The following is a 24,979-nucleotide window of genomic DNA, read 5'->3' on the forward strand; positions in this document are numbered from 1 at the left end:
CCGGTCACTCATGTGACTTGGTCATGCTGCTGGTACTACTGACAGGTCCCCTTTTGAAGGGTTGACAAAGCCATATGTGCTGGTCTCATGGCCTCCCAACAGACTATGGGAAGAAACTATTTTCTTCCCGACAAACTATGGGAAGAAAATAGGACAACTCTATAATGCAAGCCAAATGGCATAATGAATGCCATAAGACAGGATAAAAAATGTATTTGATTATAAAGAAGCAACAAAATAATGAATGATTGGGGGAGGGTATGGTCAGGAAAGACTTCAAGGGCTTTAGTGGATGGAAAATCCACCTCTGAGGCCAGAGAAATGTGGAGTGACGAGTCATTGGGTCAGATGGTTCCTGGGTCAGGGCATCGGGTGAGGTGAGCTGATCAAGACAGAGTAGGGCAGATAAGGCCAACGAGAATAGAATCATTGTCAATGGTGTGGTACTTAATTGGAGAGTTCCCAGGACCTATTCTTCATTTGATTGCAGAGGGAGAAAACCACAGCTGAAGACTTCTTTGACCTCATGGACTTCAGAATCAGTCAAATTCGTGTTTAAACTCTTACTGTCTATGTGACTGCAAACAAGTTATACAACTACTTGACCCTCCATTTCTCCAACTACAGAAAGAGTATAATGATACCTTTCAGCAGCATTGTAAAGAATAAATGAAATTGGCCGTTAGAGGGTACCAGCCCAATGCCTGGCACACATAGGTGCAAAATAATCTCCTTCCACTCTAGAAGGAAGTAACAGTAGAGTGGCTCATAGAAATCGAATGTCAAGATGTGCTTTGTCTTGAAGAACAATGTATATTTAAAGCACCTCTTGGTGGTATCCCACATGCACACCCAGAAAAGGGTTTTTCAGTTACTGCTCAGTCATGAGAGGACGTATGTAAGCTGTACAGCATGGGGACAGGAGAAAGCCTTTTGATGGACTTGGTTTAAGTCTTTCTATTCAAGAACACCTGTTTACTTTTTAGTCATTTTCAGTGGAGAAAAAAAATATTACAGTAGCCAAATAGGAAATGCAGATGGAGTTTTCTTTTTTGTATGACTCAAAATTACATTGCCAATCCTGAAGGCAATAAAGGTGTCAAAGAGGTCAAACGCACAATTTGTGAAAAATCAATGTATCATGTGACAGTAAGCATAGCTGTTATTGGCCAAAACATTTCAGATAAAAAAAATTGTACTCAATGTTTTAAACTTAGACTCAAAGTTCGGTTATATTACTGAAAAGGGGAAATAGTGCATAATTATACAGATAAAGACGAGTAGAAATGTAAAAATGTGTGTTCTTTATTGTGGTGTTTCTTTTCCCTGAGCTGTTTGTAAATTGGTGGTATTTTGTAACTGAAGGTGTCTTAGGATTTGAGAAATCTGATATTTTCTGGTGGGGATCCAGATTCCCTTTGGTCATTACTCCTGCCTCTGTCCTATTCATTGACCCCCCATACTGATTCCACACCTTTTCAAGAACTCCAGTCACACCCTGTTATCACAGTCCGTTCACTGCTCACTTACTCTCTCTACAATTGGCCAAAGTTTGGTCTTCAGAGAATTAAAGTTGCCACCAACTGCAGATTAATTCTAGCTTTTGAGGTACCTCCTGGCTGTTTTACTCAACTGTATACTGTGTGAATAGCCAGCGTAAAATCTCCTACCATAAAATAACATTTTTCCCTTGCAGTACGGTGGCTATTGGCTTCAGTATTGGATTGAGGAATAAAAATGATAATTTCTATGTTAATTAGAACCAGGATGAGTTTTCCCCCATTATTTAGAAGCCCCTTTTTGCTTATATTTACTTTTTCTGTCCTGCATTCAAATGTCTTTTTGTAGAATGTGGGGTTAAACATTCTTCCTATGTACCCCACAAAGAAACAGAAATATGGTTCGCTTCAGATACTTTCTCAGAAGTTCTGTGTATATATAATGTTTTCTGTTTTAATTAGGAAAAAAATGTACTAGGAAAAAATGTAAAAGTTTGTTTTTAAGGCTTGTACATTCATCTATGTCCACATGATTTCCTTTGTATTTATAATGCAACTGTTTGATTTAATATACCTATTATATTACATATATTAAATTATATGTATATATATATACACATATATATACTGTGTTCATAGAAATATACATTATATATGAATCTGTAGCTACCTGACTTATAATCTGAACACTTTTCTAAAAAGGGTTATGTCCTATTAATTCTGTATATCTAATACCTAGTAGCATATGCCTATATAATGAGGCACTCAGTAAATATTTGCTTATTATGGCTGAAAAAAAAAAGAATTTATTTCCAGATCCGTATTTAAAGTTTTGGGTTAAAAGGCTGTACTCAGCATAAGTCTGAATTTGTAACAGAAGGTTTTTTTTAAAGGTGCCAATTGAGGAGCTCAAGTTGTTCCCGAGAAGTACTATTCTTACACTGGTCAAGTCACATTTAGAACATTTGAAATACCTCTTGCTAAGGAACATGGTTCACTGTGCTTCAGGAGTCAAGGGGATAATCAGTTCCATTTATACAGGGAATTTGAGAGATTGGAAATCAGAGGGATCCTCCTACTTCTAGAAGCACCCCAACTCCACGTGATAGTTTAATTTTTCATCCCTGCCATGTACAGCCCAGGAAACTGTACAAAGGCAAACTCACACTTTCCATTGAAAACAGCTGAGAACAGGGGCACCTGGGTGGCTCAGTTGGTTAAGCATCTGACTTTGGCTCAGGTCATGATCTCACAGTTTGTGGGTTCGAGCCCTGTGGAGGGCTCTGTACTGACAGCTCAGACCTTGGGGCCTGCTTCAGATTCCTTGTCTCCCCCTCTCCCCTGTCTCACTCTGTCTCTCTCTCAGTTTATTTATTTTTGAGGGGGGGGGAGAGAGAGAGAGAGAGAGATAGTGTGAGGGGGGAGGGACAGAGAGAGAGGGAGACACAGAATCCGAAGCCAGCTCCAGGCTCTGAGCTGTCAGCACAGAGCCGGATGCAGGGCTCGAACTCATGCCATGAGATCATGACCTGAGCCAAAGTCAGACGCTCAACCGACTGAGCCACCCAGATGCCCCAAATATAAGTAAACTTTTTAAAAAAGAAGAAGAAAGGAACTGAAACACCTACTGAATAATTAGATCAATTTCAAGGAAAAAAAAAGACCTTCAGTGTTTTGATGCAGTGAAGTCAGCATCCTTGACAACCGCAGTAAAAGGAGAGCATACTTATTCTGTATATAAGAGTTAATGTTATTTTTCAAAAGCTGTCATAGTACAAGTGACATGTAGGAATAATGCTTTGCTCACATCACTTGTTTCCCTGTTTCAATAAAACTTCTGTTTCTGGAAAATAAATGGAAAATTATGTTGGCAATTAAAGCATGAGATAAATCACATGCCTTGAAGTTTAAGTCCAAGGATCCTATCACCAGCCAGGGGTCAGGGGTCTCACTTGCAGGAAAAGTTCGCAAAGCAGAAGAGGAGGAGGAAGAGCAAAGAACAGCCTTTGAAATACTAAATTTGCAAATTTTAATTGCAGAGTCATAGAAAGCATCAAAATGTCAATGAACATATTGTCACAGGGGCATCAGCCAATGTCCTATAAGTAGTTCATTTTTAAACACCCCACAAAGTTAAGTTCACAGCATCCATCCTGTTGACTTACTCTTGCCCCCCGCCTGGCCCTACCCCCTGGACACCTAGCATGTCCTCTTCTCCCACTAAACTCTGCACATCTTTTAAGACCAGTTCAAGTGGTCCTCCTCTGATTCTCCACAGACCCTTGGACATCCCCTGTAATAATACTTGCCATGCATCTCCTCTTAGATGATAAGTTCTTTGAGGGCAGGCATTGTTTCCCCTTGTCCCTATGCTATCAGAACTCTCTCTGAGGCTTAGCATAGCATGGTCACTCAACAAACATTTGCTGACCTGAGTTGAACTCTGGGAAACACAGAGGAGGAATAAAATAGGGAAGGGAAGACAGGCTCCCCCCAGAGCTACATGACAAAGGGAAGAAATATGAATTCATACTTGCTTTCAGTAAATATTCACCGAGTGCCTCTTAATGTGAAAAACTATGTTCCAGCCATCTGAGCCAAACAGACAAAAACCTTCACCTTGGAGGAGCTTACATTCTAGTTGCATGAGACACACAATAAACAAACAAATTGTGTAATATTTGGGAGGTGGTGATTGACTTGGAAAAAGAAAATAAGAACTGAGAAGCCAACCAGGTGCAGCTGTAGGTTGAACTTGCATAGAGAGAGGTCAGAAGAGGACACTGAGCAAAGACTAGAAGGAGGTGGGGAATCTGCCATGTGGAGATGTGGGGGAAGAGCGTGCTAAGCAGAAGGAATGGCCATGCGGAGGCCCTACCGGAAAGATGTGCTTGGTACATCCAAGGAACCACAGAGGCTCTTGTGGCTGGAGTGCCGAAAAGGAAGAGAGAGTAGGAGGGGATGATGCCAGAGAATCAGGGGGTCCAGATCCCATAGGGGATTTTAGGCTGTTGTGACAACCTTGCCTTCACACTGGCGCTGGGGGAGCAGAGAAGGGGCTGATGGCCTGAAGCCTCCATGGTAGTGAAGAAGGGTTGTGCTGAAAGACTGTGGCCATGCTCTGTGCCTCCCACAAAGCCGGCCCTTTTCCCTCTGACCTCACCTCTCCCTGGAGCCCAAGCTACTCCCATCTGCGCCCACTTTGTGCCTACTTCTCTCATGTATCCATCTGAGTTTTGCCTTGACATTTGATTTTATACAGGCCACAGACTTTGTCACAGGACCCCAACCAACCCATATTTCGTTGACTTGTCCAGTGTTCCAAACCGGGGATGTTTCAAGTAAAACTCAAGGTCTCATGCTTTTCTTTAAAAATGGTAAGATATGGTCATGATGGGCCTGGATTCCTTCATGGCCACAAGTCACTGGATCTGAGGAGAGCTAGCAACCTTCAGACAGAGGCACTTAGCTGCCACTTTGACACAGTTCCCACCACTCTCTGTTGTCTTACACCCTACCCTCTGACCTCAGTTCAGTTACCAGCTGGACCTTTAGCTGTACGATCTTGCTCTACAGGCCTGCTAATGCCCACCCCTGCCCCCCTTTCTGACAGCTCCCTGACTTCCATTCCTTCCTTGGATAGTTTCCTTCTGCCATTGGCCTAGGCACATCCTGGCCCTGCCTTTCTCAACCTGGGTCAGCCCCTGGCTTCCAACCATACCAGGCTTTGCACTGAGACTCAGTCTTGCTGGCTCAGTCCTGTTGAGAATTTCTGTATTCAAGTACCTGGGCTGGAGGGTCTCCAGGAACTCTGCCAGCTGTGGGAACCCCAGATCTCCCATTTGAGCACAAAAAAACTGAAGTGGAGAAAAACAGGTGTACAGCTTTCCTCTAATAAATGCACGTTTTATTCCCTTGTCTTTTAAAGTTGCATCAGGATGAAAGTCTGCTATACTCTGTTCTCATTTGACTCCTAGAGTACTACCTGGGCTTCATTGGTTCCAGAAAGATATGTTGCAGAAAATGCAGTTTTTCTATTGTCTTTCTTTATAATTAAAATGTCCTTTTTGCCAGTAGTAAATCGACAGGAACTGAATGACTAATCACCAAGCAAGGTTGTTTCTGAAGTGGGGTGGGAGCCACCACTTTCTCCCCTGTTTCAATAAAACTGTTTCTGTAAAATAAATGGAAAATTATGTTGGCAATCAAAGTATGAGATAAATCACATGCCTTGCAGTTCAAGTCCAAGGATCCTATCACCAGCCAGGGGTCAGAGGTCTCACTTGCAGGAAAAGTTCTCAAGGTGGAAGAGAAGGAGAAAGAGCAAAGAACAGCCTTTGAAATATTAAATTTTCAAACTTTAGTTGCAAAGTCATGGAAAGCATACAAATTCATGTAGTTTCCTCTCACCTAATTAGACTTTTAGAAGTAAGGGCAAAGAAGGAAAGGGAAAAGGAAGGGAGGATGGAAAGGAGGGAGAGAACAGATGGTCAACGCTTGTCTTCCCTCTGCCCACAAACTCCCATGCCCTACTCAGCCTCTGTGACCTGTCCCCCCAGAGATGTGTCATGGACAAACCTCAGGTGCAGTAGGGGGGGGTAGTTGTCTCCCACCCTACCCTGTTTTCACTTGCCCTACTCCTTGCCCTTTATGGTGCATTTCCAGTAGCTAGACCAGAGTTTGAAGATTCCTGGTGCACAGGAGATCCCCTTGGCTCTGGAGAGCTGATGAAGTTCCCACAAGGCTCAAGGGGCCTGTTTCCTGGATTTAAAGCTGCCCCAGGCCTCAATGGGGATGCGAAGGAGGCCATGCAGTTGGGAGCTCACCTTACAAGGGCAGAAATGTAGGGCAGTAATGGGGGCTGCATTTAAGGCCGCCTCCAAGTCAGGAACAAAGAGTGAGAATTTGGACCTGTGCCCCAAAGTGGGGCTTCCGGGGTGCCTGAGAAGGTTAAAAAAAAAGTGACTAGAGGGAGGACATCCTAACATTAGGATATCCTCATGATTTCCAGTTCTAGGCTGGGTGTTGAGTGAAGAACAGGCTAATTCTCTGGTGACCCATTCAATAGCTAAAAGACAACCCAGGAGGCTTTATCTGTGATGTTCTTTTTAAAATTGCTTTAACCACCAGTCTGCACAACCTGAACCACAGAATTCAGCAGGTACGCGGCACGGAGAGGTGAATTTGGGGAGCAAGAAGCCGCTGAGGGTAGGGAACCGCTTTTGTGGGCGGAGAGAGGATGGAGACTGGGAAGGGGGGCAGAATACAGGAAAAGCACCCCTCCCCAAAAGCTGAAGAGAAAGTGGAAAATTGGAAACAGCCGCAGGGACTAAACTAAAAAGGGAGAAAGGAGAGGATTTAAATTCCATTAAGACTGTAAACAAGGGGAGCGCAAAGGCTGGAACTCCTCAGCTCGATACCTGGCAGTGCACTGGTGGGAAGGACGAATCCCCAGGAGCAGAGTGGGGTCCGTGAGGTTCTCGGACCACATGGGGAAAAGTGGTTCCACTGCTGGAAGGACATTTGGTAGAGACTGTTGAAGCCACCTGGTCCCAGCAGATCCCAGAGAATGGTCACATTCACTGGTGCTGGAACAAGGTTGTTAAGGGTGAAGCCTGGTGCCAGATGTGTGTTGTGACTTTCCATAATCCCTGAAATGCTGCTGCTACACTGTCTCACGAACATTTTCTGGGGTGGGCTGGCACCTGGCCGCAGTCTCAGAGCACTGGCAGCAGCAGGGTCCAGCAAGCATTCCTGGGTGCAGCTGACATTGGGCCATTGCTCATTTGGCCATTGTTCAGTGAGACCCCCCTCCCCTCCCCCACCCCCCACAGAGGAGCGGAACAGGTCAAAGCCACAGTCCTTCGGAAGTAAGGGGCCAGGGAAAACAGCCGCATCTGAGACAAAACTCAGGAAAGAGGTACTGCCTGGGGCCTGGTCACGGAGAGTGAAAGAGCGGGGAGCGGACGAGAGCTGAAGACAGAGGACGGGTGCGCGATTGCTGACCCGGGATAACAGACTGGGTAGCTGGGCATGTGCACATGCACCTACGAGCGCCGCAACAATCCACCCCAGTAGGCTAGCAGCGCCAACTAGTGGAGAGCGGAGCCATTACACTGAGCCCCGCCCAACTGGGCCAACTTCCCTCTTCAAGAACACAAGTCTCACCACCAGCTTAGTTTCTGGACTATAAAGAGCTACATGACTTCTAGGAGAAAACGAAGCAATTCCAGTCCTACTTCAATCTGTTAGCAGGTTCATCTATTCAATTTTCTTTCTTTCCTTTTTTTTTTATTTTTTTCTTTTACACTTTTTTTCTTTTTCTTGAATACAGAAAGAGAAAAATTCATTTTTATTTTCAATTTTTATTAAAAATATTTTTCTTTAATTTTTATTACTCTATTTTTTACTTCCGTGTAAATTTTTTCAAATTCTATTTTAACTTCCATCATTTTATTTTAGTCTACTTCAGTGTATTCACCTTTTCAAATTTTCAAACAATTTCCTTTTATTTATTTTCTTTCTTTTTTTCTCTTTTTTGTTTCTTTTCTTTTTCTTGAATGCAGAAAGAGAAAAACTTCATTTTTACTTTCAATTTCTATTAAAAATATTTTTATTTAATTTTTTACTATATTTTTTTGCTTTTATGTAAATGTTTTCAAATTCTATGTTACTTCCATCATTTTATTTTAGTCTACTACAGTGTATTCATTTTTTCAAATTTCAAACGATTTCCTTTTTTTCTTTCTTTTTTAATCTTTTTTCTTTTTCATTTCTTTTCTTTTTTCTTGAAAAGAAAAAGAAAAAATTCATATTTATTTTTAGTTTTTATTAAAAATAGCTTTCTTTGATTTTTTCTACTATATTCGTTACTTTTGTGTATATTTTTTCAAATTCTATTTTACCCCCACCATCTCATTTTAGTCTACTTCAGCATATTTATTTTTTCAAATTCTCAAATGATTTCCTCCCCCCTTTTTTTTTCTCTAATATGTCAAAGCACTTTCAACACCCAGACCAAAGCACACCTAAGATCTAGCATCATCTATTCGAGTTGTGTGTGTGTGTGTTTAATTTTTAATTTTAATATATTTTTGATTTTAATTGTTTTTATTTCAATTTTTCTACCTCATTAATTCCTTTTCTTCCTTCAAAATGACAAAGCGAAGGAATTCACCCCAAAAGAAAGAGCATGAAGAAACGACAGCCAGGGATGTAACTAACACAGATACAAACAAGACGTCTGAACCGGAATTTAGAATCACGATAATAAGAATACTAGCTGGAGTCGAAAATAGATTAGAATCCCTTTCTGCAGATATAAAAGAAGTAAAAAATAGCCAGAATGACATTTAAAATGCTATAACTGAGTTGCAATCACGGATGGATGCAGCGGCGGCAAGGATGGATGAGGCAGAACAGAGAATCAGCGATATAGAGGACAAGCTTATAGAGAATAATGAAGCAGGAAAAAAAAAGGGAGATTAAGGCAAAAGAGCACGATTTAAGAGTTAGAGAAATCAGTGACTCAATAAAAAGGAACAACATCAGAATCATAGGGGTTCCAGAAGAGGAAAAGAGAGAAATAGGGGTAGAAGCGTTATGTGAGCAAATCATAGTGGAAAACTTTCCTAACCTGGGGAAAGACATGGACATCAAAATCCAGGAAGCACAGAGGACCCCCATTAGATTCAACAAAAACCGATCGTCCACAAGGCATATCATAGTCAAATTCACAAAATACTCAGGCAAGGAGAGAATCATGAAAGCAGCAAGGGAAAAAAAGTCCCTAACATACAAGGGAAGACAGATCAGGTTTGCAGCAGACCTATCCACAGAAACTTGGCAGGCCAGAAAGGAGTGGCAGGATATATTCAGTGTGCTGAATCAGAAAAATACATAGCCAAGAATTCTTTATCCAGCAAGCCTGTCATTCAAAATAGAAGGAGAGATAAAAAGTTCCCAAACAAAAATTAAAGGAGTTTGTGACCATTAAACCAGCCCTGCAAGAAATTTTAAGGGGGACTCTCTGAGGGGAGAAAAGATGAAAAAAAAAAAAAAAAAAAAAAAAAAAATATATATATATATATATATATATATATATATATATATATAAACACCAAAAGCAACAAAGATTAGAAAGGACCAGAGAACACCACCAGAAACTCCAACTCTACAAGCATCATAATGGCAATAAATTCATATCTTTCAGTACTCACTCTAAATGTCAATGGACTCAATGCTCCAATCAAAAGACACAGGGTAACAGAATAGATAAGAAAACAAGATCCATCTATATGGGTTTACAAGAGACCTACTTTAGACCTAAAGACACCTACAGATTGAACATAAGGGGATGGAGAACCATCATGCTAATGGTCGACAAAAGAAAGTCAGAGTAGCCATACTTATATCAGACAAACTAGACTTTAAAATAAAGACTGTAACAAGAGATGAAGAAAGGCATTATATCATAATTAAGGGGTCTATCCACCAAAAAGACCTATCAATTGTAAACATTTATGCTCCAAATGTGGTAGCACCCAAATATATCAATCAATTAATCACAAACATAAAGAAACTCATTGATAATAATACCATAATACTAGGGGACTTCAACAGCCCACTTACAACAATGGACAGGTCATCTAAACAGAAAATCAACAAGGAAACAATGGCTTTGAATGACACACTGGACCAGATGGACTTAACAGATATATTCAGAATATTTCATCCTAAAGCAGCGGAATATACATTCTTCTCCAGTGCACATGGAACGTTCTCCAGAATAGACCATATGCTGGGACACAAATCAGCCCTAAGTAAATACAAAAAGATAGAGATCATACCGTGCATATTTTCATACCACAGCGCTGTGAAACTTGAAATCAACCACAAGAAAAAATTTGGAAAGGTAACAAATACTTGGAGACTGAAGAACATCCTACTAAAGAATGAATGGGCTAACCAAGAAGTTAAAGAGGAAATTTAAAAGTATATGGAAGTCAATGAAAATGATAACACCACAACCCAAAACCTCTGGGATGCATCAAAGGCGGTCATAAGAGGAAAGTATATAGCAATCCAGGCCTTCCTAAAGAAGGAAGAAAGGTCTCAGATACACAACCTAATCTTATGCCTTAGGGAGCTGGAAAAAGAACAGCAGATAAAACCCCAAACCAGCAGAAGACAGGAAATAATAATGATTAGAGCAGAAATTAATGCTATCAAAACCAAAAAAAAAAAAAAAACAGTAGAACAAATCAATGAAACGAGAAGCTGGTTCTTTGAAAAAATTAACAAAATTGACATACCACTAGCCAGTTTGATCAAAAAGAAAAAGGAAAGGACCCAAATAAATAAAATCAAGAATGAAAGAGGAGAGATCACAACCAACACAGCAGAAATAAAAACAATAATAAGAGAATATTATGAGCAATTATATGCCAATAAAATGGGCAATCTGGAAGAAATGGACAAATTCCTAAAAACATATACACTACCAAAACTGAAACAGGAAGAAATAGAAAATTTGAACAGACCCATAACCAGTAAGGAAATCGAATTAGTAATCAAAAATCTGCCAAAAAACAAGAGTCCAGGGCCAGATGGCTTTCCAGGGGAATTCTACCAAACATTTAAGGAAGAGTTCACACCTATTGTCTTGAAGCTGTTCCAAAAAAATAGAAATGGAAGGAAAACTTCCAAAGTCTTTCTATGAAGCGAGTACTACCTTGATTCCAAAACCAGACAAAGACCCCACTAAAAAGGAGAACTATAGGCCAATTTCCCTCATGAACATGGATGCAAAAATACTCAACAAGATATTAGCCAACCGGCTCCAACAATACATTAAAAAAATTATTCACCATGACCAAGTGGGATTTATACCTGGGATGCAGGGCTGGTTCAATATCTGCAAAACAATTAACGTGATTCATCACATCAATAAAAGAAAAAACAAGAACCACATGCTCCTCTCAATAGATGCAGAGAAAGCATTTGACAAAATAGAGCATCCTTTCTTGATAAAAACCCTCAAGAAAGTAGGGATAGAAGGAGCATACCTCAAGATCATAAAAGCCATATATGAACGACCCAATGCTAATATCATCCTCAATGGGGAGAAACAAAGAACTTTCCCCCTAAGGTCAGGAACAAGACAGGGATGTCCACTCTCGCCACTGTTTTTCAACATAGTATTGGAAGTCTTAGCTTCTGCAATCAGACAACACAAAGACATAAAAGGCATCCAAATCAGCCAGGAGGAGGTCACACTTTCACTCTTCTCAGATGACATGATACTCTATATGGAAAACCCAAAAGAGTCCACCAAAAAACTGCTAGAATTGATTCCAGAAATGGACCCACAAACGTATGGCCAACTAATCTTTGACAAAGCAGGAAAGAATATCTCTTCAGCAAGTGGTGCTGGGAAAACTGGACAGCAACATGCAGAAGAATGAACGTGGACCACTTTCTTACACCATACACAAAAATAAACTCAAAATGGATGAAAGACATCAATGCAAGACAGGAAGCCATCAAAATCCTTGAGGAGAAAGCAGGCATAAACCTCTTTGATCTTGGCTGCAGCAACTTCTTCCTCAACACGTCTCCAGAGGCAAGGGAGACAAAAGCAAAATGAACTATTGCAACCTCACCAAAATAAAAAGTTTCTGCACAGCGAAGGAAACAATCAGCAAAACTAAAAGGCAACCGACAGAATGGAAGAAGATATTTGCAAATGGCATATCAGATAAAGGGTTAGTATCCAAAATCTATAAAGAAGTTATCAAACACAACACCCAAAAAAGAAATAATCCAGGGAAGAAATGGGCAAAAGATATGAATAGACACTTCTCCAAAGACATCCAGTTGGTCAACTGACACATGAAAAAAATGCTCAATATCACTCAACATCAGGGAAATACAAATCAAAACCACAATGAGATACCACCTCACACCTGTCAGAATGGCTAACATTAATGACTCCGGCAACAACAGATGTTGGTGAGGATGAAGAGAAAGAGGATCTCTTTTGCATTGTTGGTGGGAATGCAAGCTGGTGCAGCCACTCTGGAAAACGCTATGGAGGTTCCTCAAAAAACTAAAAATAGAACACCCTATGACCCATTAATTGCACTACTAGGCATTTATCCACAGGTTACAGGTGTGCTGTTTTGAAGGGGCCCATGCACCCCCATGTTTATAGCAGCACTATCAACAATAGCCAAAGTATGGAAAGAGCCCAAATGTCCATGGAGGGTTGAATGGAGAAAGAAGATGTGGTATATATATACAATGGAGTATTATTCGGCAATCAAAAAGAATGAAATCTTGCCATTTGCAACTATGTGGATGGAACTGGAGGATATTATGCTAAGTGAAATTAGTCAGAGAAAGACAAATATCATCTGACTTCACTCATATGAGGACTTTAAGAGACAAAACAGATGAACATAAGAGAGTGAAACACAAATAACATAAAAACAGGGAGGGGGACAAAACAGAAGAGACTCATAAGTATGGAGGACAAACTGAGGGTTGCTGGAGTGGTTGTGGGAGGGGGGATGGGCTTAATGGGAAGGGGCACTAAGGAATCTACTCCTGAAATCATTGTTGCACTATATGCTAATTAATTCGATGTGAATTTTTAAAAATAATAAAAATAAAAATAAAAATAAAATTGCTTTAACCGGGAGCCATTCTAAAACCCATAATGTTCACTGGGTATCCCTGGACTAGAGAGAACTAGTCTTCTTCAAAGAACCAAAGACAAAGAAAAAAAAAAAAAAACCCTTTTCTCTCTTGATTTGTGAGCCCCTGGGTTGCTCGAATGCTTCTCTTCAAAGATTCTATTTCGCATTTCATGCCTGTCATTTTATTTTCTGCTACCTGCTTAGAAATAACCTTGTCTTTCTGGTACTTAGTTATACCACATAAATCCTTCTGCCATTTCTAAGAAAGCACAGAACTGTGCTCTGACAGCCCTTCGTGGACAGCCAGGCTGCAGGGGCACAGCCCGGCGCTGCCACCTAGGCTGGCTTAGTGTGAAAACATCCGCCGGAATTTGTGAAATGGGATTTAATTGGTGCTGAATAAACTCTGTTTTAAAATTCCTCACACATCGGCCTCTGCTCCTGGGTGACAACAATCTGCATCTGCTCCGCTTTGTAACAGAATCCTGGTCCCGTAGCCCTGTGCCCGAGAAAGAGGCAGCGACAGGACACCCCCCCCACCCCATCCCCCTGCACCCCCTTTCCGAGCTGTCAATCATCTGCCAGCTCTGCTCCCTGCTGCCCCGGGAGAGGCTCCAGGCGGTGCGTCCTCACTCTCTCCTAACAAAGGAAGCCAGAACTACCGAGGAGCCCACACGGAACTTTGGGGCAGAATTACAAGCTTTCATCTGATGGAGAACTGTTCTCATTAATGGCAGCGTGGCGCTCACGTGCAACTTTAAGAAACGGGTGCAACTGCTTGATACTGATGGAGGAAGCACAATGAGACCCCTGGTTAGTGAAAGTCTGAGAGCTTAGCAGGAAAGCCTGTGCCCCACCCCAGGTTTGCCATTCCCGGGGCCACTGAGAAAGCCACAGATGCTGTTTTTAGTGGGTGTGGGTTTGTCCTTTGGGGTAGGACTGGGGGAGTGGGGGCGGGGCGGGATGCGTGACTCACCCATGGGTTGTTGGTATATAGACCCCTGGAACAAAGAGTAGAGGGGAGCCGGGAGGATGGATCGGGGTTACCTGGATGACAGAATCTTCCTCCACTTGTGGAAATGGGGGGCGAGCTTAGAATCAAGATGGCAGGTAGATTTCATCCAGTGCAGTGGTAGTAACTACCCGGAAGACAGTAGTGAGAAGAATTTCAATTCTCTATCTGGGCTCCAGGGAGGAAAAGGTATTGTGATTAATTAGTAGTCACATAGCTTGATTCAGTTTGAAGAAGGCTTAACTTCCATACACTAGCTGGTGAGTTAGGAAGTTTGGGGCTGATATCCAGTGAGTTACTTGCGTTAGGAGACAGGGCAATTACTCAACACAGTACATAGAATTCTTCATGATAAGGGCCTAGTAGTCGCTCCGGTGTCGTGTCCCACCCCACCCCATCTCTTGCTTTATATACCCATCATGGTTCTCTGAACACAGTCTTGGGCAACCAGAAAACCCATGCCCAAGACCACTGAGCTCTACCCTTCAGAGACCAGAGCAGAGGCCCCAGCAGCACACTGCAGATGCAGGGGGCCAGGGGGATTTGGAGATGTGGGCCCCGCAAGGGGGTAGCAGCAGCAAAGGCGGAGGCTGCTATGGTGCCAGCCCCAGGCAGTGCTATGCGGTGAGCCCCATTCAGCCGGGGCCCAGCGAAGCCTTCAGACCAGAAGAACCTCAGGAAAGAAGGGTTACTGGGCAGTAAGGAGGCGCAGCTCTGATGGCCATCTGAGAAAAGCTACCATTTAGGGATGGGGATGAATTGAGTCCCCTTGGTGAAGGAATCTAAGAAAGCAGGGATTTTCCAGAGCAGTGGCCCTGCCCCAGGGTATGGGGTCCATAGGCTTGTGATATAGAACAGGGCAGGGAGACTTATGGGCCTCTCAGCCCCACTCATCATGGGTTTGAGCCAAAAGACAAAGATGGGGTGAGGCTCTGCAGCTCCCATCTTAGCTGTGTAACCCACAGACACATCATTTAAACTCTGAGTTTCAGTTTCCTCATCTGTTAAATGGGAGCGGTCAGACCCATGCCACAGGGCCATGGTCCACTCACTTATTCACTTGTTGCACATTTATTATGTGCCCAGCAAGTGCCAAGTGCAGAGGTAGCTGCTGGATGAATAAGACATAGTCCCTGAGCTGGAACCAGGAATTTAGGCACAAAAACAGAGTCATAAAGCAAAGAGGAAATGCTTGGCTGCTTTTCCCATTTCACATGGATAATGACCATGTAGGGGAACTAATGCCCAGCCTAGAATTAGAAGGTATTTGAGAAATACTGGTGTTGGGGGACGTCATTGAGAAGATGCGACTGCTGTTGACCCGCGTGCTGGACCCCAGCCATCAGAGGCTCTTCACCCTCTCCCCTGTCCTTGGAATGTGCATTTCACTTGCCTTCCCCACACCCAGAGGCTGCCCTCAGGACACAACCTTGAGATAGTGCTGAGACCATCTGGTTGGTATGCTCAACTGAACCCACTTAAGGCCTCCATATAAACTTTTAAGATTTTGCAGCAGGTGTGGAATCTACACATCTTGCTGCCACTCAGGACAAGCCTTGTATATAAGTTCCCTTGACTATGTAACCTGCTGCCCACCCATCTGGTCGGCCCACCTCCTTCTTTAGACTCTTCTGATCCTCTGCCTCCAGAAGATGGAGGGTGGAGGTGGGGGGTGGGGAGGAGAGGTTCAGATTACATTTGGGAAGCTCCCCAGGAGTTTAGAAACACCAAGTGGATGACAGAATCTGACAGGGCAGCCTGAGGGAGGCCTGGAAGTTAGTGGGGAGGGGGAGAAAGGGAAGGGAGACTTTGCTTGAGCTGCCTTAGGGCAAAAGCTTTGGAGCCCTGAGCGTATCTGTGAGCCCTGGCCACACTGAGAGTAACTTGTGAGCAATCTCCTCTTCCCCTAGCTGTCTTCCTGAGACCCCAGCAGTCTCTGGGGCCATCCCCCTGGCTCTCCCGCAAAAGGGGCAGCTCAGTTCTTGCCCACAACCCCCAAATTTGCCTATCTGTATCCATTTTGCTCTTTCTTCTCCTTTGACAATATTCTGCGGGTAGATGCCAGCTAAGTGTATACTCAGGTGTGATGGCTATGAGGTTAAGCTGAATCTACAAATGGCAAATCCCTCTTCTAACCACTGCTCTGCTAGCCATGATTATCCACCCAAGATGCAAAATAACCCGATGACCTGGAAATAGCTGGGAAAGCATTCAAATTAACAACCCAGACAAGACTGATCATTTAACTTTTTCACTCGCAGAAAGAGTAATACTTAGGGTCTCTAACACCTTCTAAATGCATATGAAACAACTTTAACAATAGGTGGATAATCAAATTGTTCTGAATAATCCAATCTAGTGTTTTCCAGCTTCTTCTTCATGCTAATTTATTCTGACATGGCTTTTCAATAATGAAAATCTGTTCTTGTAGAATCCATTTCATCGAGATTTTCCATATTAAAATGGAGATGGAAATGTCGTGGAGAATTAGATTACTTGTCCTCCTTCCAGCGCCTGGCATTCCTGGGGAGGGGCTTTGTGTCGCACTGGATAACCAGATGGCATTAATTGGAGAGGAGAGTGTACCTTCCATGTCAGGCCAGGCAATTATTTTTAAAGTGCTCTTTCTATCTAGCCATCTCGTCGAAGCCTCTTGCCTGCACAGACTTCATTGGTTCCTTCCCTCATAAAATTTATTAATTTTCAAAGGGTTTTCAGCCCTAATCATTACCACCATGGTGGAAAAGTAGTTCAAATAAATGCCTCAGTGACTAGAACACGTGTTGGTGTCTCATTCTGGAGAAACACTTTCTGGGCAAACCAAATCCTTAACATCAGAAACAAAAAGACAGATTGATAAATAAAGACAGATTTGGGGAGCACCTTCTGGGCACAGGTCCCCTGCTGTGGGCTTCTCCATCTTCAGGGCATGTAAGAATCAGCTGGGCAAGGTGTTAAATATGTGGGTTTCTGGGACCCACTCTCAGAGATTCTGAATCAATCGGTGCTCAATAGTTGTTAGCTGCCAAAGCCAAACTATGTATAATACACTCTTCGTAAATCTCCTCTGGCAGTTTGCTGTATGCGGTAGTGTTGGGCTGGCATCAGCTCCCCTTCTCGAGCACTCCTTGGAAGGTCGTAATCAAATATGGGACAGGCACTCTTTCCAAAAGCTATGTGAACAATAATTAATTCACATCAAATAATATTAATTTGGTTATTGCTATAGAGGTGAGGCATCTCCGTGGCCCCATAGTTCTAATCTTTTTGTTTTATCTAGTAGCATTGGTTTTCCTTGGTTCTTCAGCACCACTTCCTAAAATCCCCTACAGGATTATGCTAATTCAGCTCTTCTCAAATATGTCTCTAAATAATAACATTGAGAATAACAATAATGACAATAATAAATATTTACCAGCAACTTACTATATAGCAGTAAGCTCCCTGCATGTTCTGTCTCACTGAATTCTCACAGCCACCCTAGGTGACATGCACTATTGTTATCCCTCATCTTACAGATGAGCTGTGCATTACCAGAGGCTTCCCCAGTTGCACATGGCCATGGAGGTATTAGCCGGGCCATCTGGGTTTTTTGGAGTTCTCGTATGTAGGACAAAGTAGGATGGTTCGTCCAGGACTGAAAGGGTTTTCTGGGAATTGAGACTTCCTTTCCTAAAACTGGGAAAATCAGGATGAGTTGATCACCCTCTTCCTATATGAGGTGGTTTTTTTTGGCAGGGGGAGGGTTCCAAATTCAGAAAGAATGGTTCCAAATTCTGAAAGGAAAGTTGAGTCCTATGATCCAAAGATGGAGTCCAAATGGTTTGTTTAAGAGACAAGAAGCAGGGGTGTGTGGGTAGCTCAGTCAGTTAAGTGTCTGACTCACGGTTATGGGATCAAGCCCCACATCGGGCTCCATGCTGAGTATGGGGCCTACTTAAGATTCTCTCTCTCTCTCAAATGTCCATTGACTGAAGAATGGATAAAGAAGTTGTGATACACACACACACACACACACACACACACACACACACACACTGGAATATTTCTCAGCCATGAAAAAGAATGAAATCTTGCCATTTGCAATGACGTGGATGGTACTAGAATGTATTATGCTGAGCAAAATAAGTCAGACAGAGAAAAACAAATTTCACTCATATTTGGCATTTAAGAAACAAACCAGATATACATATTGGGGGAGCGGGGAGAGGAGAGAGGGAAACAAACCACAGGAGACTCTTAATGATAGAGAACAAACTGAGGGTTGAAGGGAAGTGGATGAAGGATGGGCTAGATAGGTGATGGGTAGGTACCAAGGAAGGCACCTGTTGTGATGGGCACTGGGTATTGTATGTAAGTGAGTCACTGAATTCTACTCCTGAGACCAATCAATATTGAACTGTATGTTAATTAACTAGAATTTAAATAATAAAAAAATATCCTCTCTCTCTCTCTCTCTCTCTCTCTCTCCCTCTGCCCCTCTCCCTCACTGGAGCACTCTCTCTCTCTCTCAAAAAAAAAAAGAAAAAAAGAAAGAAAGAAAGAAAGAAGGAAGGAAAGAAAGAAAGAAAGAAGGAAAGAGAAAGAAAGAAAGAAAGAAAGAAAGAAAGAAAGAAAGAAAGAAAAAGAAAGAAGGAAGGAAGGAAGGAAGGAAGGAGAGACAAGAAGCAACCAAAAGCCGTGGCACAGCGTCAGGAAAATGAATGTGAAAACATCAGATTTGAATACTTGAATACTTCATTGTGGTCTGTGACAATGAGATAAAGTGGCTTTGACTTGCCAGCTACAGCGTGGTACATGGTATGTCAGCCATATTTAAAGGGCCAGATAAAGGGGTGCCTGGGTGGCTCAGTCAGCTGAGCACCCAACTTTGGCTGAGGTCATGATCTTGCAGTTCCTGGGTTCGAGCCCTGTGCCCAGCTCTGTGCTGACAGCTCAGAGCCTGAAGCCTGCTTCAGATTCGGTGTCTCCCTTTCTCTCTACCCCTTCCCCGCTTGTGCTCTGTCTCTGTCTCTCAAAAATAAATAAACGTTAACAAGTTTTTAAATAAATAAATAAAGAGCCAGATATGGGGGCGCCTGGGTGGCACAGTGTGTTAAGCATCTTGACTTCCAGCTCAGGTCATGATTTCATGGTTTGTGAGTTCCAGCCCCGTGTTGGGCTCTGTGCTGACAGGTCAGAGCCTGGAGCCTGCTTGGGATTCTGTGTCTCCCTCTCTCTCTGCCCCTCCCCACTTGTGCTCTCTCTCTCTCAAAAATAAATAAACTTTACAATAAATAAAGGGCCAGATATGAAGGGCACATCTCTGCTCTTCTCCTGTCCTCTTTCTAAGGTCCTGAGGCTCGTCCAGAAATGCCTGTTGTGCATTGTGTTCTAGAACAATCTAATGCCATCCCCAGTCCTACGACTCAATCTCAACTCTCAGGACCTCTTAGGAAAAGCAGTGGCAAGAGCGGCAGCTCCATTCCTGCTTCCCAGGAGCATATGCACAACAGCTCCCTTCACACCTCTCCAGCAGAGAAAGTCAGGTAGCTCCTGGGTTTGTGCCACTGCGCTGCACCCACCAAGTGTTAGGTACAGAGAGGATATTGCCCTCCCACCCCCACCACCCGGGATAACAGGAGGCTGCAGGAATCCTAAGTTTCAAAAAAACAATGTCTGAAGTCTTTACTCCGGATTAGAGGATTTCCTCCAGAAGCAGCCTGAAGCCACGGGGAACGCGGAACCAAAGAGCTACCAGAGCTTAGAACAGACGGTTGAGTCCGAAAAGTTAAGGAAGAGACTCCAAGAAGTTTTGAGAACCAAAGGAACCAGAAGCAGCAAAGAGCAACGACGTATGACATCCGAGGACCAAGGAATCAAAAGCTGGAGTTTGAAGTCCAAAGCAACCTAGGACAATTGTCTAGAGCAAGTATAATTGTCGGCAGCTGGCTTTTGTGGCCCAGTGCTGCCTGGGTGTGTGTGGGCAGGTGTTTTTAAAGAGACAGTTAAATATTATAGAAGACACACAATTTCATAAGGGGAGGAGGATGAGTTTTCTTTCCTTGGTAGCTGCCATTATGTCTCTCCTACCTCCCTCTGGCTCCCATTCTTCCATCAGCTGACTCAGACTTTACTTCTGTTCTCCAGTGCAGGCTTTTCTCCCCAACCAACATGCAGACACTTTTGCCTACATTTACTCTCTATTTACTGACTGCCTACCATTCCAGTTATCTGCTGCTGGGTAACAAAGCACCGCAGAACTCAGCAGTTTCAAACAACAACCATTTATTTGCTCATGATTCAGCAAGTCAGCTGGGCAATTCTTCTGGACTGTTTGGCAGGTGGGGCTGTGGGAAATCTCTGCAGCCAGCTGGGTCCAGCTGGGACTGTAGGTCTGGCATGGCCTTCACTCACATGGCCAGTAGTTGGCAGACTGGTTAAGGTCTAGGAAACCCTGGCTGGGACAACTCATCATCTGTGCTTCATTGGGTCTGTCAGCCTCCAGGAGGCTAACCTGGGATTTTTCACATGGTGATGGAAGGATTTCCAGTCCCAGACAAGGGTAAGCCTCAGTGCTCTAGTACTTTTAAAGCTGTACTTGGATCATGTACGTTAATGTCCCTTTGGCCAAATCAAGTCATGTGGCCAAGCTCAGAGTCAGAGGAGGAGAGGTAGACTCTACCTTTTGATGAGAGGAACTACAAAGAATTTGCGCCCACTTTCTGCAATTTACCACACCTACCATATACCAGGCACCGTTCTAGACTCTAAGGAGAACACCATGCAGAAAACAGACACAAATCCCTGCCTTTTCTTTCCCAGCATGATTATAGCAATATATGGTAACTGTATAGACAGTCTATTATTAATAACATAGTAACTATAATTAGAGTAAATCTAGGGAAAGGTAGTATAGTGGGCTTTCTGTTTATTCCATGTTGTAATGTTACCCTTTTCTGGACTTTTTTTCCTTCTAAATCTTTTCTTAAGCCACTTTATTTAGACATAATTCACATACCATATAATCCACCAATTTAAAGTGTACAATTCAGTGCTTCTTAGTCTATCCACAGAGTTGTGCAGTCATCACCTAATCTAATTTTAGAACATTTGCTTCTCTAAACACTGCTGCAAATATTAGTGGTCCCCCTTCCCATCGGCGCATCCCTACTTCTCCCCCACCCCCTACTCCCGCCAACTCTTGATTGGAGATCAAGGAAGGAAGAGATCTGTCAAAAGTCACCAGAGAACAAAGGCAAACAGTGCTAGAATTAAAAACTAAGTGGAAGGATACACAAAGAGAAACTTCCTCTCGGATCTGCTCTTCCTGCCTCCCCTCACCGCCAGCAGTGAACTTGGCCAGTCCAGACTTGAAGAGGACCAGCAGGTTGTGTTCATTCATCTTTCATCTATTTAGTGGGTGATCATTGGGCCAGGCCCTGGGAATATAGATGAAGGTATGGGCCGTGCTCTAAAGAAGCTCAGACAGAGACCAGAGGTTGGGGAATGGGGGTGCAACATAGTAAGAGTCATGAGGACAATGTAGCTTACGGATGTAGAGATGGCCACCAGGTAGAGACAGTCTACCTCACGATAAAACCAACATAGATGAGGAGGGGAGGAACACCTAGGCAGAGACAGGAGAAGGGCCACCTGCTAATGACATTGTTGGGGCTCCATACCCAAACAACCCACAAATGTGCCTCAGATTTCCTGGGCACTTGACACACAGTGTCTCCTCTCTCTCTCTCTCTCTCTCTCTCTGAAGTTAGGCACCTGTCACTTGCAATCAAAATCCAATGTGTTCAAACTAATACGTGGCTCAGCCCCCTCCTGCCTCCTTTGCCAAGTATCATCAGAGAGTTTGAAAGTTTGGGTGATGTCTTCATCTCACTGTTGTCTGCAGAGGCCAACTCGAATGGTACCTCCTCCCAAGGAATTTCCATGGACACCAACTGCTCTTAAGCTCCCTGGGTTATTAGGGAACTTGAGGAGGTAACCGTGGAAGGGCAGGTGGGAAGTCAGATAGCAAAAGCACAGAAGAGAGCATAAGCAGCAGAGTTAGGTGAGCCTGGACCACTTACTTTTCTGTACCTGTAAAGCAGAAATAATGTTATCTACCCTTCAGACTTGGGTGAGGATTACATGAGATGATGTAGGTAGCTGTGCTGATCACAGGGCTTAGAAAAATCATTTAGTGCCCAATTTAACTTCATCTCCCTCCCTTCTCCTTGATTTTGATTCTCAGGAGAGAGGACTCAGTTTGTGGGGACCTAGGTTAAGGTGTTTTATCCTGTTTGCTCATTGATATCACTTACTCAACATATGACCACAAATGTGAACAAAACCTGGACCCTACCTTTGAGGAGCTCTGAATCATTAACTCCGAAGAAGTGTGCTGTAAGAACTGGAGGTAGGGAGAGAGGAAAGGAATGATCACTGACCTCAGGGCCAGGCGGAGAGCTTCAGGCCAGTCCCCGAGGCGTGATGTGATGGAGAATCACCCAGCGATGATTGCTTCCTACTGGGTTGTGTTGAGAGCGCTGCTAAATGTAGCTCGAAATGCAATGTCTGTGACACCATTTGGCGTAATTGTGCAGTTTCTCTCCAGGAAGGCTGAGCTGCTCATGGGCAGAGGCAGGGAAGCTGATTGGCTAGGTGGGTGGGGTGGCCCACAAGGGGCTGAGGACCTAGGGGATGTTAGGGAGTCTACAGAGTGAGTGCTGGGAGCCCAACGGGGGATGCTGGGCTGTGGATAGAGATAAGAATGTCGTTCACAATAGGACCCTTTCTCCAGAGGCTGTCACGAGGCATCACATGGAGGGCACCTGCTGTTCTGTGGAGGCAGTGGGTGACCAGGCATCCGCCTCTCCGTAATGGGCCAGGGACACAGTTACAGTTTTGGATGTTTACAAACAGGGCATCTTGATTGTGGAAAAGGCTTGAGACTGTTCTCTGCTGTGAAACAGATACCATCTAAGGCTGCTGCATAGACAGCCTTGAACTCGGGACAGCTGCAGAGAAAAATTGCTCTCTGGTTTCTTCCCACGAGCACCAATCAGTGCCTTGGGTCCAAGCAGAGAGCTGTAAAGAGTTAGCAGGGCCCTTCAGACGGTCCCCAGCCAAGGAGACTGTAAGTTGACTTTCTGCAAAAGGTAGAGAGACTGGGTTTCTGCTTGAAAGGCATTTCTTCTGACTTTGATAACTATTTGGAGGTTAGGGAAGGGGGACCAACTGACACACACCTAGGGAACAACGATGTCATCCAGACAGGAATGCATCGCTTCAGAACGAGTTGAGATGAGAGCTTCCCACACCCTCACGAGGGCTATATGGGGACACATGGCCTGAGTCACTCGTGGCAACTCCCACTCACAAGCCAGACGGTCACACAGAGAGTGAACAGCTCGCTGTGACTTCTGGACAGTCTGTGAGTGGAGTGAAGGAGCCATCTTTAGGAACTGGCAATAGGCAGAACTCTCCATTCTCCACTCTGGAGACACTTGAAAGGCTCCAGTTGCTTGAGGCATCATTTTCTTGGTCCCTTTGATTGCCTTTTGAGGGGTGTCATGGAAGAATCTAAGAAGCGTTTGGAGTTCGACTGAGCTGGATTCAGACCTGGTCTCACACTGTCTAGCTGTGTCAGCCTGCCAGAGTTTCACAGGCTCTCTGAGCTTTGTTTTCCTCCACTAGAAAGTGAGGATAACAAAACCCTCTTGGGATTGTTAGGATCACCGAGCACGGACCACAGTAGGCACGTGATAGGTGCTGATTCCCTCCCCTTCTTCTGGGCTTCCTGGGTGCCTACCCCTTTAAGTGAGAAAGAGCGGTACTTCCCAAACCCCAGGCACAGACAGAACAGTGTTAATCAACACAGTAAACAGAAGGAGGGGATTGATTTGTTCCCCTTCTCACACAAAGCTGAGCACACGACAGGTTATGGTTTTGAATATTAATGCATTTGAAGTGAGAAGAACCACTTATAACAGAAACTGTCTTGCTTGCAAAGATTTATTCCCCATGTAGTTTTCCATGGCTCATAAAAGGTGATGGATGAACGTAATTTTTAGTTTAATTTCTTGCCGTGCAGTTCAGTAATTTTTGAGATAAACTCAAATTACTAAGGTTCTGGAACTGTTCAAAGCAACGAGGAGCCATGCACATCTGGTTGTACATAGGACACGGCATGTTTAATTTTTCAAGCCAGCCAAGGAAGGGGTGATTAGAAATCCCAGCACATATGTAAACCGTGTTATCTTTAAAGTTCGCTTCTGCCGTCTCCAAATGCAATCCAAACCTCCCTTTAAGAAAATTTCTGTTGGCTCCTTGGGGGAAGGAGGCAGGGACATGGATAGGTGGGAGGGACATACAGCTTTTTTTGTTTTAGATATTTTATAGCTGTTACAAAAATACATATTAGAATGTTTACAAAATGGAAAAGTAAGTAGTACTTAAGATTATGAAAAATATCTGTTTGGATTTTAAAATTGATTTGATTTTTTTCCTATGGATTTTATTTTATTTATTTTATTTAAATTTTTTAATGTTTATTTATTTTTTAGAGAGAGAGACAGCAAGACAGAGTGTGAGCAGGGGAGAAGCAGAGAGAGAGAGAGGGAGATACAGAATCAGAAGCAGGCTCCAGGCTCCGAGCTGTGAGCACAGAGCCAGACACAGGGCTCGAACTCATGAACTGCAAGATCATGACCTGAACCAAAGTCAGACATTTAACTGACTGAGTCACCCAGGCGCCCCATATTTTATTTTATTTTTCAATGGTTATT

This window comes from Panthera pardus, unplaced genomic scaffold (assembly GCF_024362965.1).
Source record: "Panthera pardus isolate Hobbes unplaced genomic scaffold, ASM2436296v1 HiC_scaffold_12, whole genome shotgun sequence".
Classification (NCBI taxonomy): domain Eukaryota; kingdom Metazoa; phylum Chordata; class Mammalia; order Carnivora; family Felidae; genus Panthera; species Panthera pardus.